Source organism: Scyliorhinus torazame, chromosome 17 (genome assembly GCF_047496885.1).
Source record: "Scyliorhinus torazame isolate Kashiwa2021f chromosome 17, sScyTor2.1, whole genome shotgun sequence".
Classification (NCBI taxonomy): Eukaryota; Metazoa; Chordata; class Chondrichthyes; order Carcharhiniformes; family Scyliorhinidae; genus Scyliorhinus; species Scyliorhinus torazame.
In genome coordinates this window covers 31,407,736-31,427,228 of record NC_092723.1, presented here as the reverse complement: position 1 = coordinate 31,427,228, position 19,493 = coordinate 31,407,736, and the positions used below count along the sequence as shown (strand labels likewise).

General features: G+C 43.4%; 1 protein-coding gene across 3 annotated transcripts in view; it reads left to right on the top strand.

The window, feature by feature from the left end:
- The first annotated feature begins 4,421 nt into the window (after nt 1-4,421).
- Nucleotides 4,422-19,493, top strand: part of LOC140393814 (plexin-A2-like) — a 582,987-nt gene continuing 567,915 nt past the window's right edge. For all 3 annotated transcript variants that reach the window (XM_072480284.1, XM_072480285.1, XM_072480282.1), the window contains exon 1: nt 4,422-4,605. The gene's annotated coding sequence lies outside the window, so the exon portion shown is untranslated. The remainder of the gene's footprint in view (nt 4,606-19,493) is intronic.

The following is a 19,493-nucleotide window of genomic DNA, read 5'->3' as shown; positions in this document are numbered from 1 at the left end:
TCATATGGTCGCTTCCAAATAGTTACCCAAATGGCCAACTGCATAGAGGCTAGTTTATTAGGACATTAATTACATGTCCCAATGACAGTAAATGATTTTAATTCTTGGTCATTACTGTCATAACCACTTCCATGTCTGATAAAAATTATAGTATATTGATCAAAACATTAAGATACAGCAGAAAGAAATAAAAATAAATAGTGTTCAGATAATATTTGGGTTGTGTCCAGGTGACCGAATGCACCCTAGTGAAAACTCCGATAAATCCCTCCATTACACGCTTGCATCGAACACACGTTCATCACACTTGAGTCATTTTTGACTCAAGACCATGGTTTGGTTTAGCACACTGGGCTAAATCGCTGGCTTTTAAAGCAGACCAAGGCAGGCCAGCAGCACGGTTCAATTCCCATACCAGCCTCCCTGAACAGGTGCCGGAATGTGGCGACTAGGGGCTTTTCACAGTAACTTCATTGAAGCCTGCTTGTGACAATAAGCGATTTTCATTTCATTTTTTTCATTTCATTGGGTAGTATTTTCAGGCAGATGTGGTTGAAAAATATTGGCCTTGGCTGGGGTGTCTGTTTCCCGACATTGTTCCCAGCACCGAGCATTTTACGGGAATCAATTCTGGGGCCTAGCCAGGTTTCCTGACCCCAGAAGGTGGCTCGTCAAGCAGGTTCATTAACGGTGCTGACAGGCAGCCACCTTGGATTTTCCAGTCGGCCTCCAGTTTCCCGTTGCAGTGGGGGCAGTTTATCTGCCTGGAGGTTGCCGCAGTAGTAGGTTTGTGGGGGAGTGGGGGGGGGGGGGGGTGTGCACTGCAGTCCGCCCTTGCTTGACTCCCTGGCTCTGGGTGCCTGCCGGCCTGGCTGAGGATGCAGCCAAAGGCTGCCATGTAGGAGGATTTCACCCCATAAGGGTAGCCTGGGTGCCACCCTTTTTGTTTAATTTTTTTTTAAAGTTGGTAAGTGGACACTTCCATGTTGAAGCACCCTCTCTCTTACTTACCCTTTGCTGCAACCTGCTGCCCTTCTCAAGCCAGAAAGTCTCCGATTGGCCCTTTGAGTTTCGAGAGCTCACCTACCGAGCAGGTAACCTATCTCCATGCTAAATAAGGGGGTTCCTCTGTGTAAAACCCAAGTTAGGAATTGCTACTCTAAGTGCACATTCGGGACCTGTAAAAGGTCTTGCTCCCAGTTTCCCGTCCCCAAAGAAGAAATTCAGCCCATTGCAATTCCTTGGCTTTGGAGAGCACAGAAATTCAAATATTTTCAATCCCCAGTGAAAGATTTTGGACTACAAAAAGTAGCTTCTAATTGATTTCAGGAGACGTAGATTATATTAAAATAAATCATAAGATAGAGAAGAAAGCCAACCTGACCTTTGATTGACCTGAGGATCTGCTGCAGGATAATGTTCTCTAACATACCTCAAGAAGGCAGAACAATTACATGCTGTGGTCTTAAAGTGACTGTCTAATTACACACAGCTGCACTTTAGCAGCGAAATAATGTATACCAATTCCTACGGTAGAATGCTCTTGTCCTTGCAAAAGAGTATATTCTGTGACTTACCATATGCAGTCCTATAGGAGATCTGTTAGGGCAATGCAAAGGAGGTGAAGAGGAACATCGTGACATAGAAGTGTTTTTAAAAGACCCGAGGCTGTTTAAATAAAAACACAAAACATTTGAACTCAACTTCTGAATACTCAGCAGGTCAGGCATCACCTGTGGATAGAAACAGAGGTTTCAGGTTGATCATGACCCTTTACATTTTAAAGCAACATTTTATAGTCCTGTCTTGGTGGGGGCGGGGCTGTAAAATGTGATGAGTCATTCAAAAGTCCATTAACTTCAGCGGGAGCAGAAAATCCCAGCTGGCGGACAAAACCCAAGTGTTGACACTTGAGATGCAGGGTGATGGGTGGGGATCTGATTTATTTCAAAAATATTAGTGTGTTAATATGGTAATGCAGCTTTCCATCTGCGTGAAGATATGAGCCTCGTTTGTTAAGATAACTTCCCCCTCCAGCTTTGCCCATCATTACTGGATGCAGAATGGAATCTTCCAGTGATTGACGAATACCTTAAATGGTCAGAGTAATAAATATGCTGTTAATAAACTTGACAACATAACAATTTGCATTTATATAGCCTCCTTAACAGACAAAAATCCCAAGGTGCTTCACAGGAGTGTTAGCAACCAAATATGGCTAAATGGCTGGCATTTTTGCCTATCCATTGCAAGTAAGAAGATCCAAAGTTCAACGTTTGCTCTGCAGTGATTTAACTGCTCCATGTTCGGTGGAAGTTCTGCAAGGATTTGAAGAAATCTCTGTGGTGATTAGACAGGGGCATTGGGTGAGACAGGCGCACCTGAAGCATCTCACACAGTGCAACAGCCTGGCAAAAGTAATTCTCACATATTGAGAATAGCTACTCCTATGCGGTATCAATGGGTTGCCTGGAAATTTGGTCCTGCATTTCAAAATTAGTCTGAATAAAATTGCAGTAAATGGAGAAAATGTGTGTTTCAGAGGAAATTAACTCCTGATTTAAGCATATTTGTTATTCAGTCCCAGTTTTGTTTCATTTTCAGCATGTGTGCGTCTATAACCAGATGTGTTACGTGATAGTTCAACTACATTAATACAAGATTTATTCCATCTGCCTGTTTTGTACTGTACAGAGTTAGAAATAGAGTTGTGCATGAGAATGAAAAGCCTACAATAGACTTGATATTAACCCCTGTATATCTATTTTATAATCTATGTTGTGGGTGGTTCAATTTCATTTTTTAAATTACATAGCAGCTCCTCTTATTACTCAAATAAAGCATTACTCAGCATTACTCAAATAAAGCATTTCGATTCTCACACAATACCCACCAATGAACTTTATTTCAAAAGTATTCATTGTTGGAGGGAAATGTTATGCCAAATGTGTGCAGTTCAGTCTCACCCGCAGCTAATAAGCTGAGTGACACAGTTTGTGGTGATGTTGACTATGAGAGACTGATGGCCCATTTGTGAGATTCAGCAGATCTCTGAATTTCTTTCAATTGACTCCCGAGATGGCAGCGTCACTGGTGAGATTGTGTGCCCGCGAAAAGATGTGCCCTGCTTTTGAACTCCTGCAATCGAACAAACAAACAAAGAACAAAGAAATGTACAGCACAGGAACAGGCCCTTCGGCCCTCCAAGCCCGTGCCGACCATGCTGCCCGACTAAACTACAATCTTCTACACTTCCTGGGTCCGTATCCCTTTATTCCCATCCTATTCATGTATTTGTCAAGATGCCCCTTAAATGTCACTATCGTCCCTGCTTCCACCACCTCCTCCGGTAGCGAGTTCCAGGCACCCACTACCCTCTGCGTAAAAAACTTGCCTCGTACATCTACTCTAAACCTTGTCCCTCTCACCTTAAACCTATGCCCCCTAGTAATTGACCCCTCTACCCTGGGGAAAAGCCTCTGACTATCCACTCTGTCTATGCCCCTCATAATTTTGTACACCTCTATCAGGTCTCCCCTCAACCTCCTTCGTTCCAGTGAGAACAAACCGAGTTTATTCAACCGCTCCTCATAGCTAATGCCCTCCATACCAGGCAACATTCTGGTAAATCTCTTCTGCACCCTCTCTAAAGCCTCCACATCCTTCTGGTAGTGTGGCGACCAGAATTGAACACTATACTCCAAGTGTGGCCTAACTAAGGTTCTATACAGCTGCAACATGACTTGCCAATTCTTATACTCAATGCCCCGGCCAATGAAGGCAAGCATGCCGTATGCCTTCTTGACTACCTTCTCCACCTGTGTTGCCTATCTTGAACCTATCTTGGATTGGATTTGCTTATTGTCACGCGTATCGAGGTACAGTGAAAAGTATTTTACTGTGTGCAGCTCAAACAGATCATTTAGTACATGAAAAAAAAACATACATCAACCCGCTCAGGAGCAGAGGAACAAGGCTTAGTAACGCTGACGAAAATGCCGGAAACGCTCAGCACTTCGGGCAGCATCTGTGGAGGGAGAAAGGGAGTTAACGCCTCACGCCCCAGCCTGTCTCAAATGTGGTCAATCTCACCTATGAGCAGCAACATTTAACGTGGGCGGGGCTTCCCTGTTGCCAACCGCGTGCACCCCGAGAAACAATGGTCAATCATTTATCAGTTCCATTCAGGGTGAGAAAAAAAAATTCTCACAGCAAATTCAAACCTAAGAGTTAGTGGATTGACAGGTTTCTCCTGCCGTCAGACAAGAGGGAGTCTGGGTGGTGGGTTGGGGGGGAGGAAGAGTATGCTAATGAGCACGCAATATGCTAATATGCGCCATAGGCTAATGAGTGCGTGATATGCTGATGAGGCGTATGTTAATACGCGCACTATGCTAATGAGCCAGTGGCGGAGCTGTGTCTGCGCTGGGATTAGGAGAGAGAGAGAAGGACGGAGCTCCTGTGAGGAACAACATTTAAAAGGAGAAGCTGAGCGCAGTCAGTTCCGGACTGGGAGCCGGGAACACACTCCCGGAGGAGGAGTGCATGCAGCCACAAGCGAAGAGGAAATTTAAAGAGGGAAAAGAAGCACACAACATACAGACAGTGAGTGAAATGTTTTCAATTATTAACGTGGAGAGAGAGAGGGCAGAGTGGATTAGACAAGAGGAGGAAAAAATTGCAGAGAGGATATTTTTTAAATGTTGGTGTGAGTGGGACATTTCTGGTCGGAGTGTGGGCTTGGGGAAAGGGGGCGAGTGGGCGAGCTGGAGGGAGAGAAGTTGCTGCAGCCACACGGCTGGAGGGAGGGTGAGAGTGCTGTCCTGTTTCGGAGGTACAGCTGAGGATGCAGAGAGTGAGACAGATGGTCCCGGGGGCGACAGGGAGCCGCAGCTCTTACAAACATGACCAACTATCAGCCGGCTCGCCCTGCAAACTGCGGAGACTGGCAGCAGGGGAGACGCTAGAGAAGGGAGAGCTTTTCCTGCAGGTTAGCAATTGTGTTCCTGGTCTGTTTGCTCTCCCTCTCTCTTCTCTCCACCCCCCCCCCCCCCCCCCGCCCATACAGAGGATGGTGAGACTGGCACTGAGTAAAGGCAAAGTGACTGATGGGCAGATTACAGAGGAGCAGATGGGAGGCTCCAACTAGAATGAAATTGTCATAAATCTGTCAATTTCTTCCTAATAGTTTTTTTTCAACAAGGGCGGGTTAAGCATTTCTCAGCAGCTTTGTGCTGACCCATTACTATTTTTATTTAAAATAATCCTTTCTTTTAAAAACAATCATTAGTGGATTGTTGCAGTTTGACATTTTTGGCTCCAGTTGGGTACGATGTTAGAAAGAAATTGTTTCAGGAAAAGTGTAATCCTCGTGCGAATGTGAATCCACTTCAATTTAATCCTGAGACAATTGCGAGTGTGGGTGTCTCGGGATCTGCGGGCAAGGTAAAGGTGTTCTGAGTCACAATCGGTTAACCACATGAGAGGGGCGCAAGGGAAAATATAAGTAAGGAAATGTTGTTAGCATGGATAAGGAGAGGAGTTTTTAATATATATTGATTCGAATGGGGAGGGGTTCTATGAATACAATTGAGTGCTGTATATCTTGAAGTTATTGTACAGTGCATTTACTAACCCTTTTGTAGTGTTCAGCAAATACTGTTGTACAGTTCTCTGCACATCGAGGATGTTGGATCAATGCAAGCAGTAACAGATGTCTGTTTCTGTTAGTTTCCTCTACTAATGGATATAGCCAAAAGGGATCTGTTTAATTACATTGTATATGCTGAAGCTATGGAGCAAGTTAAGCAGGAAAATACAGAATATGCTGGAATAGGAAAAAGCCCCAAAGCATTATTTCTTTTTGCAAATGACCTGAATTAGTATCTATCCAAAAGCAATTTTAGAACCTATTCCTGGCAATATCTTTCCAGGCTCTCTCTCTCTCTCGTTTTTGGCTTGTGCTATTTTTTTCTCTCTCCGTAAACTGCCATTCACCCTTGGGCATCTCTTTGGGGGTCAGGTTGCTCTGCCAAGAAAGAAATTGTGAGCAGTAGGGGGAAGTGGAGGACAATTGTACTGCTCAAATGTGCCTCCTAGTGGCTCCGGGATCATCACTGACCATGGCCACAGAGGTACTTTTATGCAGGACCTGGAAGGCAAAGGGGATAAATGGGGCTTAGGAATAAAATGAAGCCCCCACAAAAATGTACTTTAAAAAAAAAAAAGAAAATACTAAAAGCTGTGAATATAATTTTGCACGTTAACGGGTATATTGGTAAATGTATAACATGATCATCACAGGCAGCAGGTAATGTCTTTTTCAGGCAATGTAACTTATGGTTTGTGCATCTGATAGGAAAATATTTGAACAAATCCAAAAGCATAATCATCTGTTATGTGGCTTAATTTCTGGCATCCAAGAATCTTGTGCACAAAGGAGCCAGAAAAATGTGTTTGAAAAGTGGAGATCGAGATACTAGCCATTAAAAATTGAAGAGGGTGGGGGAAGGTAGAGGGAAAGATCACTCATGAAGAATTACCTGGAAAGAATACCTGCTTGCTTTGCTGGGGTCTAGATCCCTTTTTTTTTGTTCTAGTTTTGTTTGTTGTTGTCAATGCATTGTAAACTTTATTCAGCCAGAATGGAAGATTAGTGGTCCAGGTTGGTGTATTTCCCCCTGTACAGGTTTTCATATTGGTTGGGAGGAGCAGTGTTTCAGGAGATGTCACTAATTTTGCACCTCCAAAACTGTCTCCCAGTGATCTGTGTGCTACGGCACTCAGCGTGATCTAGTGTTCCGCTGGGTTAACTACTCCAAGGAGAGTGGGTGCATTTGAATGTCATAATCGATGCGAGTTACACTTGGGAGGGAGTTGTATCACTATCACCCATGATTTACAGTAGGATTTTTTGTGTGTTTAGCAATCTTTGCGATGTGAAGTTTGTGGGCTGTTCAAATGGTTGAATCAGCTCATTAAATTTTTCAAATCCGTCAAATATGGGCAAACTAAATATCTGTACAGATATCCAATCAATTTGTAGAAATATTAATATACAAAACTGTAAAGAGAGCAAACCTCTAAATCCCCCTAAAGCAGCACTGCTGTATGTGCAAACTGCTCTCTCTCTCCACCCTTCTATCTCACCCTTCTGTCTCACCCTTCTGTCTCCTCAATTCTTGTCTTCTGAAGGAACTTTGCGCTACTGTATAATTCAATGGGTGCCACCCACTCCACTTTATCTCGGTGGGCATGCTTCATTTGTCAGCAGGCAGTAAGACCCAGAAATCTATACCCAAAGTTCTAGTTCTAGAGCAGTAACCATCAATGGGGGCTGGTTTACTTTCTCTATTCCTAAGCTAGGGTGTTGGGGCCAGTTGCAGCGATCTGTTAGAGCATCAACTTTCATTTGAGGGAGAACTTTTTAATGTAATAAAGGTCCGGAGGTGTTTCACAGAAGTGTTATAGAACAAAATATGGTACTGGGCCAAATAAGGAAATATCAGGCTAAATGGTCAAATATGTAGATTTTAGGGGGCGACTTAAATAAGTGAGGCGAGGAAGAGAAGGTGGAGAGATATAGGGAGGAAATTGTTCCATCCTGTAAGAAATTGGAGATCTGGGTCTAACCCCAGGGTAATGATGTATATTAGTACACTAGGACAGAGCATTTAACCAGTTGAGCCATTGGGGGAGCTCTCGAACCAATCATTTTGCACCAGAGCGTATACAAGATATGGGAACTCGTAATGACCATTGTTCTTTAAATAATGTTGCGAGTGAGGGACTATTCTCTTGTGAAGCTTATGTTCGGATTCCATTACATTATTGGCAGTTATGCTTGAAAAGAGTGCATATTTTATAAGCTGAAAAGCAAATTCAGCATCCAACGTTGTAATTCATACCACACAGTTGTGTTGAGAAGGAACACTGTTTAAACACAGCGTGCATATCTTGAGCTGTGAAGTCTGAGTTTGGAGCTGGCCTTGATTGAGAACAGGGATTACAAAATCTATATTTTGTTGACATTTGCGCTTGAGCTTCCATAATGGTGATTTTGCAGTCATGTGTGAATCACTGGGTAATGCATTGACTGAGGGGGTGGAAAGGAAAAAGTGGGATAGGTTTCTCTTGGATTGAACTTTGTATCGATTTTGATGGTGGAGGAGGTTGAGATTTTTGGATTGTCTATCAGCGTTTGAGATTAGTGCCACTACTCTTGTTTCCCCAAAATTGAACAATGGGGCAAAAACGGGAATAAATTAACAAATCCAAAGTACAATGGAGGAAAATGTAAACCGTATCAAGTGCAGAACTAAACCGGTAATTAATATGGGAAGAACAATAAAGTGAGTTTTGAATTACAGTATTGGATGTTTTAAAAATCAGTCTTTGCATTCGTTAAATGAGGAAATCCTTTGGGGGTTTTGGGTGACAATGGTCTCTTTGTATCCACCTTCTCTAGTTCTCTTATTGAAGAATGTGAACATCATGCCAGAGTGAGCATTTTCACCTTACTGGGTGCTATTGGAGAGCTGTGATTTATTTTTATTTTTAAGAAAGCCCAAACTCCACTTCAATGCCTTTTGAAGTTGGGGATAAAATTATGATGTGCCGGACAGTTTGCGAATCTCACTGCATTGAAAATATGGTTCAGTAAAAACGATTCTTCAGAAAGCAACTGGTTTGGAATTTCTTGCTAATTATTCTTCCCCAAGCTGAAAAACTACAGGCTATCTGCCTCTTGGAAAGGTGGGCTCTTGACGATGTAACTGCCTCTGCATACCAATTTTTATTTTAAACGTTTCAGTGAAAATTTGCAATGACCATGGTAAAATAGGTTTATTAAATATGAATAGTTTGGGTGTTTACACGAGCACCCAAAATATTTATCGTTCATATTGGGTTGCATCTTTAGAAGATTTACCCTTGCCTCACTATTAACAGCCTCACCTTTGAGTTAGTTATAGGGTGCAACCTCACCGCAGGGCTTCAGAACATAATCTGGCCTGATTCTTCAGTGGAGCACTGAGGGAGTATTGCATTGCCCGAGGTGCCATTTTTGGATCAGATGTTTAATTTGAGGTGTGTTTGCTTGGGTGTACATAAAGGATGCCATGCCACTTGTTTGAGCAAGGAAGTCCTTCTGGTATCCAGTCCAATATTTATCCTTTTTACCAATTCCAAAAATGGGTTATCTGTTTAACCTTCAAGCTTCACGTATCCGGGTGGCCGAGTAGTTCGGGATTGAGCCCGGCTCCATCGATTGAACTACGCCAGTCTGGGGTGCGTAAGGTTCAGTCTGACCTGCAAAGGTGGGATAACCTTCCCCTCTCCTTGGCGGGCAGGGTCTAGTCTACCAAATGAATATTCTCCCATGGTTTTTGTTTCCTTTTCAGTGTCTTGCATTCTGCAATCATTTTTTGGGAAGATGAGCAGATTGATAGCAACTTTTATCTGGGCAAGTAAGGTTCTGAGAATTCATAGGACAGTTTTACAGAGGGACAGACAATAGGGGGGACTGGCATTGCCCAATTAGCTTTTTTATTATTGAGCAGCCAATGTGGAAAAGGTGTTGGGTTGGTGTAGTGATCCAGAGGCTGCTTGGGTGTGGGTAGAGGCGAGGTCATGTAGGGGTCAGGGTTGGGTGCGCTGGTGACGGCTTGCTCCTGTTTTCGCTGACAAAGTATTCTACAAGTCCGTTGGTCATATCCACTTTGAGGCTAAGGAGACAGTTCAGGCAACATTTTAAGCTCTGTCGAAGTTGGCCCCTATTTATACCAACCACTTGTTTGAGCTGACGAGGCTGTATGCTGTGTTCTCCTCCTTTAGCACCATGCCGGCGATTTTTGGTGAATTGGGGCCCTGTTATCAGTTTGGGGTTTATTTGGGGTGTCGGATTCACGAGGGCTGCAGACGGGTGGAGGTGGATGTCCCCAACCCCACTTAGCGTGGTTAGGAGACCTAATGGAGTTTCTGTACCTAGAGAAGACCAAGTACACCATGATGGGATTGGTTGAGGGATTCTACCGGATGTGGCGGCCCTTCATTGCCTATTTTAAGGAATTACTAACTGTCAGTTGCTGTGGGGGGGGGGGCGGTGTGGGAGGTGGGGTTTGAGGTGCATGGGTGTGTGTTCTATTTAATATTTTTTTCGTTTTGGTTTTGTAAAAATTTTAATTGTGTGTAATATTTGGTAAACTCTTTAATAATTTGTTTTTAAAACTCTTTAATCTTTTGCTGTTTGCGTGACCTACTGTAGTAATAATAATCTTCTTTTATTAGTGTCATAAGTAGGCTTACGTTAACACTGCAATGAAGTTACTGTGAAAATCCCCTAGTCGCCACACTACGGCACCTGTTCGGGTACACTGAAGGAGAATTCAGAATGTCCAAATTACCAACAGCACGTCTTTCAGGACTTGTGGCAAGAAACCGGAGCACCCGGAGGAAACCCACGCAGACACAGGAGAACTTACAGACGCCACACAGACCCAAGATGGGAATCGAACCCGGGTCCCTGGCGCTGTGAAGTAACAGTGATCCCCACTGTGCTACCGTGTGTGCCACATAGCTGGAGTTTGCCTATAAAGCAATAGTGTCAAAAGAAACACATTTACCCCAACTTGCTCTGGGACATCCTGAGGATGTGATAGCTACTATGTAAATGCAAGTTTGTTCTTGCGGACAAAGCATGAGTTTAAGGATATAATTTTCCCCTTTCAGATGCTTCCCATTCCTTTTAAAGGCTGCCCTGCAAAGCTTTTGCATGTTCTTGGTTGAAGAAACAATAACTATTTCTTGTTATTATAGATTTAATACAGAAAATTACGCTGAAGTCATTTGATTCAAATTGTTATGTGAATGGGACATTAACTTAAAACACCACTTCCTCAGGGTATCTGAACATGTGCAGGTTCAAAATCATAATGAATAATGGTGTATGCAAATTATTTTTTGCACTCCAGGCCATTTTTAACTTGGCATGAGAACAAACTGTGCTTATGTACATAATACCCCAATGGGCTCTGAATGTGCTATGGTAATTTTAGGATCTTTAAATAACTTGGGCAAAACTGTTCACTTTTTTAAATAAAGAGTTTAAATTAACACCCCCCCCCCCCCCCCCCCCCAATCCTTCGATTCCCTGAGAGACCAAATATCTGTCCATTTCAGTCTTACATGTACTCCACAAGAGAATACCTACAATCCTCTGGAGCAGAGGATTACAAAGATTCACAACACTTTGAATGAAGAAATATCTCCCCATCTCAGTCATAAATGATTGGCTCCCTTATCCTGAGATATACCCGATGGGTGCCACAGTGGTTAGCACTGCTGCCTCACTGCGCCAGGGACCCATATTCGAGTCCTACCTTGGGCTGGAGTTTGCACATGTCTGTGTGGAGTTTATACATTCTCTTTGTGCCTGCATGGATTTCCTCCCGCAGTTCAAAGATGTGGAGGTTAGATGGATTGGCCACGCCAAGTTGCCCCTTTGTGTCCAAAAGGTTAGGTGGAGGTTATGGGGATAGGTTGGGAGAGTGGGCCTAGATGGGGTGCTCTTTCAGACGGTTGGTGCAAGCACGATGGATCGAAATGGTCAGCCATATGATTGTCTTGATTTTATCAATCCATTAGAGAACACTTTTTATATGCACTCTTTTAAAATACCATGTCGTGGGTAGGTATACTGCAACGTGTTGTCACTGAGCAGCCGAGCAGTGATGGTGAGGATTTGGTGTTGGGCGAGTTACTGCGGTTACACCTTTGGATGCCTTTGCACTGGGCTAAAATCATACCAGAAGTTGTACAAACATATACAGGTTCTAGACCCTTTAGCCAGCATCCTATCTGGAAGGACCTGAAAACTGGCTACTTTTGAAGCTAGGTAGCAATTTGAATAAAACCCATTTATTCTCTTTATTTTTCCAACTTTAATCGATGCAAAAATGCAAAGTCAAGGATCCCAAATCCCTAAATCCGGCATATCCAGCCCTGAGATTCATGAATATGGTGTGTAGTACCTATAATTAAAGCTGAAAGAGAATCCTCGCAGTTGGAGGTGTTTAACTTGCAGTCGGAAACACCAAAGGTAGTTGGGTTTGTAACATTGGAAATTTCAAACTGTGCTACCTCCCCTGATAGTGCGTTGTCTAGACTGGTCTCAATGTAGATTCTGGAGCCTGCTAGACAAGTGAAACATTTGACATTTCTTTAGGGGTAAATCCGCTTTCACCTAAAATGAAGTAGTGTACCTGAATGAAATATCATGACGGTTTGGCAATTATCTCCATCTTTGAAGAACGGTGCATTGATCTTTCCCTGGGGTATACTATTTGCTTAACTCTTTAATGATCATAAGAGAAGTCTTTATTAGTTTAACCCAGATAAATGTCAGGTTTGATCAAAAGTGTGAAGGTTTTCTTGGTGAAGTTGTCTTTGTTTAATGGTGTTTGCCGAACAGCTGCAATTGCTCTGTTTTTAATGAACCTTTGTACCGGTGCCCGAGAGGCAGCATGTCAGTGTCTAGTCCTTCAGTGGAACTTAACCATCTGGGCACTGAGTCTCTCTTTTCGCTTTCTGCATGAAAAGATACTCTGAATCACATAGGGCCTGAAAGGACCTGCCACTACTGTACAATAACCCTGCCATGTCAATGTGCCTGTAGGCCACTAACAGCTGCAATATCTCATGCACAGAGCAGGTGAAGTGTTCAGCTGGGTCTCTGGCTTTTCTGCTTTCAGGATCGGCTGATGTAAAACATGAAAACTGTCATTGTGATAACTTTTATCATCCTCTTGATAATACAAATCAAATGTAACCTAAGCTTATTAACACAAGAAAATCAAACTATCAGTGATACTCCTAAACACAAGACCAGTAGCAAAGGTGAAAGACGTTGATACAAATCATTTGCTGGCACAGACAATTTGTCAATCGGCATTTAAGCTAATTGTTTTCAAAATAAACTTTGGCTATGTTAAGCGATCCCTCGGATAAATACAAAAGCTGTTTGTCACCGCATTATTTGGCTTTTTACATATTTTTGACTTTCCTTCATTTTGGTGATTGCTTGCTCACCATCTACAGTGTCCAACTGTCGTCTTAACAAAAAACTACAGGAAACCCAGGAATGTACCACTGATTAACCTAATCTTTATGCTGATCCGATCAAGTAGCTGAGCCATTGGGAAGCTGAAGCATATGGATATTGGAAATTCTGACCACGTTTACAGGTGGACTCAAAAGAAAGTTTCTTGTAGAACGGTGGCACAGCGGTTAACACTGCTGCCTGAGTGCCAGGGCGCGGGTTCGATGCCGACCTCTGGTGACTCTCTGGTGTGGAGTTTGCACTTTCTCCCCGTGTCCGCGTGGGCTTCCTGCGGATGCTCCGGTTTCCTCCCACGGTCCAAAGATGTGCAGGTTAGGTGGATTGGCCATGCAAAATTGAGTCTTCGTGTCAAAGGTTCGGTGGGGTTACGGGGAGACGGCAGGGGAGTGGGCCTAGGTGCGGTGCTCTTTCAGAGGTTTGCTGCAGACTTGATGGGCCAAATGGCCTCCTTCCGCTTCCGCACTGTAGGGATTCTATGAACGCTATGGTGGCACAATGATTAGCACTGATGCCAGAGTTCAGTTTCACTTCTGTGTGGATTTTGTACATTCTCCCCGTGTCTGCACGGGTGTACTCTGGGTGCTTCAGTTCCCACAGAGTAAAGATGTGCGGGTTACGTGGATTGGCCATGCTAAATTGCAATGTCCATGGATAGGAGTGTGCATGGATGTGCAAGTTGGGTTATGGGGATAGGGTGGGGTGGTCAGGAAAGTGAACATGGATAGGGTGTTCTTTCAAAGGGTTGGTACAGACTTGATGGGCTGAATGACCTCCTGCACTATAGGGATTCTATGATTTTAATACTATTATCTGTTTTCAAATGAGCCAATGCCTTGTACTACACAAACATAATCAGCGATGCCCAAATTAACTGTCATGTATCAAAAAATTGTAACAAGTTTAAAAAGTAATAACAGTAATTATTCATGTGGTGCAAATTGATCAACATTGATGCGATTCATGACAAATTTATTAGTTTGTTGAGGAAGTAACGAACAGGATGGATAAGGGTGAACCAGTAGATGTAGTGTATTTGGATTTCCAAAAGGCATTCGATAAGGTGCCACATACAAGGTTACTGCATGAGCTAATGGTATTGAGGGTGATATTATAGCATAGATAGAGGATTGATTAAATAACAGTAAACAGAGTCAGAATAAATGGGTCATTTTCAAGTTGACAAACTGTAGCCAAGGGACCAGTGCCGGAGCCTCATCCATTTGTAATCTATATTGGATGAAGGGATCAACTGTGTATTGTAACCAAACTAGCTGCTGATAGAAAGACAGGAAGGAAAACAAATTGTGAGGAGGATGTGAAGAGTCTGAAAAGGGTAAGGGAGTGGGCAAAAAACTTAGATGGAGTGCAATGTGGGAAAATGTGAGGCTGTCCACTTTGGCAGGAAGAATAGAAAAGTAGAATATAATTAAACTAGTGACTGCAGAATGCTGAGGTGCGGGAGGGGGGTGGGGGGGGGGGATCACGGCAGCATACTAAGTCCACATGTAGTAAAACGGATGGGATTCAATAAATCTCCATAGCAAAAAATGGCAAATTCATTGAAGAATGCCATGTTTGAAGCCTTAATTATGTTCTCTATGGCATCAAAGTTGATGTTGCTTTTTGTGGATGGCTTCACAAGTTAAGCGGAATGTGAGGAGCATGCATGAGATTCATTTGAAAGGACAAAAGGAAGGGTATTTTGTCAACATGCGTTTGAGTCCTTGTACTCTAGTTTATAATAAATTATTCATTAACAATTTTATTATTAAAATGATACTGCTGGGCCAGGGTTTCACTGTAGCATTTTTAATGAACAGCAATTGTGTTCAAGTAAAATTTCATAGTTGTAGTTAGATCTTGGTGTTGTATGATCTCCATTATCATTATTCCAATTATCTTACTTTTTGATTCGGCACCAGCATTATCTTGCGACCGTGACTTGACCGAAGGATTACCTCACTGCAAAAACCTGCCTCTTCCTGTCTATCCTGAATCACCGTTTCAAACCACAATAAATTCACTTTAGATTTTATATCAAACTTGTCTTCATCCCCATTGCCTTCGGGCAGTTTCTGCTATTTGTATAAGGACAGGATTTGTGGACTTACTTACCTGTCAATTTTGATTATCAATCAGGGTAAACCTCCTCCTACAGGATAATAAATAATGGAGGCTCCACCACTGAGCCCTTCAGATGAAACACGCTTGGCTGCTGAAAAGTCTGGTGTATTTTGCAAAACCATTCCAACTTGCTGCTCCTATTTTCCTTTCTTAACAAATGAAATGGATCTTAAAATTTTAAATGTGCACTAAAGGCTTGGTTCTTTCTGCAAATTTCTCATTTTTATTCCTTCCTGTTCTGGAGTCCCTGATGGGGTATTGCTTCCTGGATGCCCTTTTGGATCTCCTTGGGTGTCCTATTATTCATGTGTAATCAGACAGTGCTTGTGCATGATGGGTTCTGGGATGTGGAAGTGGGGCGTAGGACACCACACCTGAAACAAATCTTTTCCTTTTATCCATGATAGCAGTCCACGATAGCAATCCAAGTGCAAAATCTCTGATCAATATTCTCTTCCCCTACCCATTTAGTGGGCTTGGTGGATTTCTGCCGCTGTCCCAACTCAAATAAGCTGACTCCTTGTTTGAACCTTAAAGCTTCCTTCCCTATGGCGGTCAGTTAATCTTTGGACAGACTTACTATGACGTAGTTATTTTAGCTTTTGTTAAAGGTTCCTGTGGTGTCTGGTCCCTTTTAAGGGTGATCGGCTTGGTTTTGGGGACCAGGGTGGGGGGATTCACCCTAGCTGGTTTTAGGAACCACTGTGGGGGATTCACCCAGGCTGGTTTTGGGGACCAGGGTGGGGAGATTCACCCTAGTTGGTTTTAGGGACCAGGGTGGGGTGGGGAGAGGGTGGGGGGTTCATCCTAGCTGGTTTGGGGGACCAGGATGGGGGGGAAGTGCACCCTAGCTGGTTTTGGGGACTTGGGGGGTGGGTTCACTCTAGCTGGTTTTGGGGACCAAGGTAGGGGGGGAGGGTTCACCCTAGGAAGTGAGTTTTTGCCTCCGATCGACTCTAGACGCTGACTGTCGGCCACAAAACTGCAAGACTCGGTAAGGTAGTGTTTTCTAAATAAACGTTAGTTGGTTCAAACCGAGCTGGAGATCCAAAGTTATTACATTGGCGACGAGGATAAAGCAGAGGATGTCTGGTCCCAAGACTGAATGTAGAACCTGCTGAGGTCAGTCAGGTTGCAACTCCGAAGTGTGCTGCAGGAAAAATGCCTCTATTCGGTCGATTAGATCCCTTTGATGCCTTCGTTGAGGATTGGACAAAATATTTAGAACATCTACATTATTATTTTATGGCCAATGGAATAAGGAAGGAGTGGAAGAAGGCAATCCTTTTAAGCACTTGTAGGACTCAGGCCTGCAGTCTAATCCATACCCTTTCATCCCTGAAGATGTCCAATTCTAATTCATTCATCCTCCGACATCCTGCAGCGTTTTAAGTTTAATTCCACAGGAGCGACTATTGTGACCTATTACGAAGCTATCGCAAAGCATTGCAACTTCGGGGTCACCCTGAATGCTACGCCAAGAGATTGCTTAATTTGCTGAGTCAATAATGAGGCCATCCAGAGAAAAATATCAATTTTCAAAAGGCACTGAAACTAATGCGCACAGGAACTTCAGACAATGCAAAATGGTGGCAGGGTTCATCAATTAAGATGGAAGTTGTAGTCAGCAGTGGTGCCAAAAATGAAGATGCTAGTTTTAAACCGGAAACCAATGCAGCAGCAAGCAGAGTCTGAAGTGAATGCAACGAGGATCGAAGCAGAGTATTACCAGTGCGGGTGTAACCATGCCCCAGAAGCTTGCAAGTTTAAGGAAGCAGAATGTTATTCATGCCACAGGCAGGGGCACTTGAAGCCCCAGTGTAAAAGCGAGCCAAACCTGTTCAGCACTAAAGGCAGCACATCGCAAGTACACAGTGTAGAAGGGTTCCCTGCAAACAATTTTGAGTGTTCATTCACTGAACAACGTGAAGGCTGGCAAGGTAGCCCCCATCACCGTCGTGCTTTTGTTTCATGCCAAACCTATAGAGACAGAAGTAGACACCGGAGTGTCCATTATCGTAATAGGGGAGCACATGTTAAGATTGCGAGAAGGGTTTCAATCTTTCAGTTTGGGATTATGGAATATATCATCAGAATTGGTCCCCTATATGGGAGCGGCCATCAAGATCATGAGTATTACCACCATGCCCGTGAGTTATCAACAGTAATCTGCCCAACTCCCACTAATAGTTGTATCAGGCTGGGGACCAAGTCTACTGGGCCGTGACTGGCTCAAAGAAATTAAATTAAATTGGACAGAAATGTTTCAAATAAAAGGAGGAGGCCTGCTTGAATTAATAAAGAAATACAAGGATGTATTTTGCGATGGGCTAGGCGATCCATGTACGCCCAGTGCAACCTTGTGGTTTTTCAGGACCAGATCCATCCCCTTTGCCTTGTTAGAAAAGGTGGAGACAGAATTGGAAAGGTTAGAAGAACTGGGAATCATCCAGCCAGTGCAGGTTGCAGAAGGGATAGTCGCCATAGTTCCAGATGAGATCATCCACATCTGTATGGGCACTACAAATTGATGGGATCAGGCTGCCAAGTTGGTGATGTACCCTATTCCAAAGATAGAAGACTCGTACGGAGAGCTGGCCAAAGGCCAATCTTGTATGAAGTTAGATGTGAGCCATCTCATTAGCAGCTTGAGTTGGACAATGCTGCCTGAAGTTCTATTGCTATTAACACACCCACATGGGTCTGTTTCAGTATATGCACATGCCTTTCGGCGTGTTGTCAGCTCGTGCCATGTTCCAGAGAATGGTGGAAAGTTGGTTGCAAGAATTGCCACGTGTAATAGTTTCTCTGGATGATGGATTGATAACTGGATCGATGGAAGCCAAGCACCTAGCTAACTTGAAAGAGCTGCTAAGATGATTTCAAGAGGCTGGGGTTCACTTCAAGAAATAGAAATGCACTTTTCAGGCTAATGAAGTGGCTTATCTGGATTGCTAGGTAGATACACATGGGCTACACCCCATGGAAGATGAGGTTCAAGCAATAAAGGAAGTACCGGCCTCCAGAAACACATCTGAGCTGAAGTCCTTCTTTGGAATGCTGAAGTTGTTGATACTGTTGGCCCCCCATAAATGTGTCATTAAAGAAATATCAGCGTTGTTTTTGGAGGACACTTTTGAGAGAAGCTTTTAATGAGGTAAAGCAGTTCTTGTATATGGTGCACTTCGACCTGCCAGACAATTGGTGTGAACTTGACGCCGCTCCTTACAGCATTGATGCAATTTTGTCCCATATGATGGATCTGAAAGACCTATATGATTTGTCTCCTGAATCTCCTTGAGGTCAAAAAAGGATACACTCAGATTGAAAAAGAAGAGTTGGCTGTTGTGTATGCAGTAATAAAATTTCACCAGTATGTGTATGGAAGGCATTTTACCATTGCAACAGACCAAAAGCCACTTCTGGATCTTTTAAGGAAGGCAGGGCTATTTTGCTTATTGCATCAGCATGGATTCCATGTTGGGCATTAATCTTATCAGCATACTAAGAGTATACATTCCAGAACAGCCTGGAATGCAGATAGTAAATGCGGATGCATTGATTTGCCTACCATTGTCTGATGTAGGGCAACCCCAGTACCACGAGAAATTGTGACGCACTAAACCTCTTGGGATACGTTGCCAGTATCAGCTCAGCAAACCAAATATTGGACCAGCAGAGAGCCACTATTGTCCAAAAATGAAGCACCAAATATTAACAGGATGGATCAACCAACCAGTGTCTGAAGAGATAAGATGTGGAGTTCCTGGGGTGGGCACAGTAAGAAGTCTTGCAACACCAGATTAAAGTCCAACAGGTTTGTTTCGAATCACTAGCTTTAGGAGCACAGCTCCTTCCTCAGGAGATTCACCTGAGGAAGGAGCTGTGCTCCGAAGGCTAGTAATTCAAAACAAACCTGTTGGACTTTAACCTGATGTTGTGAGACTTCTTACTGAAGAGATGAAGACCTATTGTTTTCGGAAAGACAAACTGATCAAAGTTGTGAAGCCTGCATCATGCTCGGGGAGCAAACGTAGTTGTCCTTGTATCAGGAAGGGAGTTACTCTTGGCTGAATTACATAGTGCCCATCTGAGTCTGTCAAAAATGAAGATGCCAACATTGATTGCTTCACTAATCTCTCTGTGCCAGTTACAACAAAAGTTGTCTCGCTACAACCCCTTTGCACCCTTGAGAGTAGACTGGTCAGCCATGGGTGTGTGCCAAGTTGATATATGGGGCCATTTGTGAGCA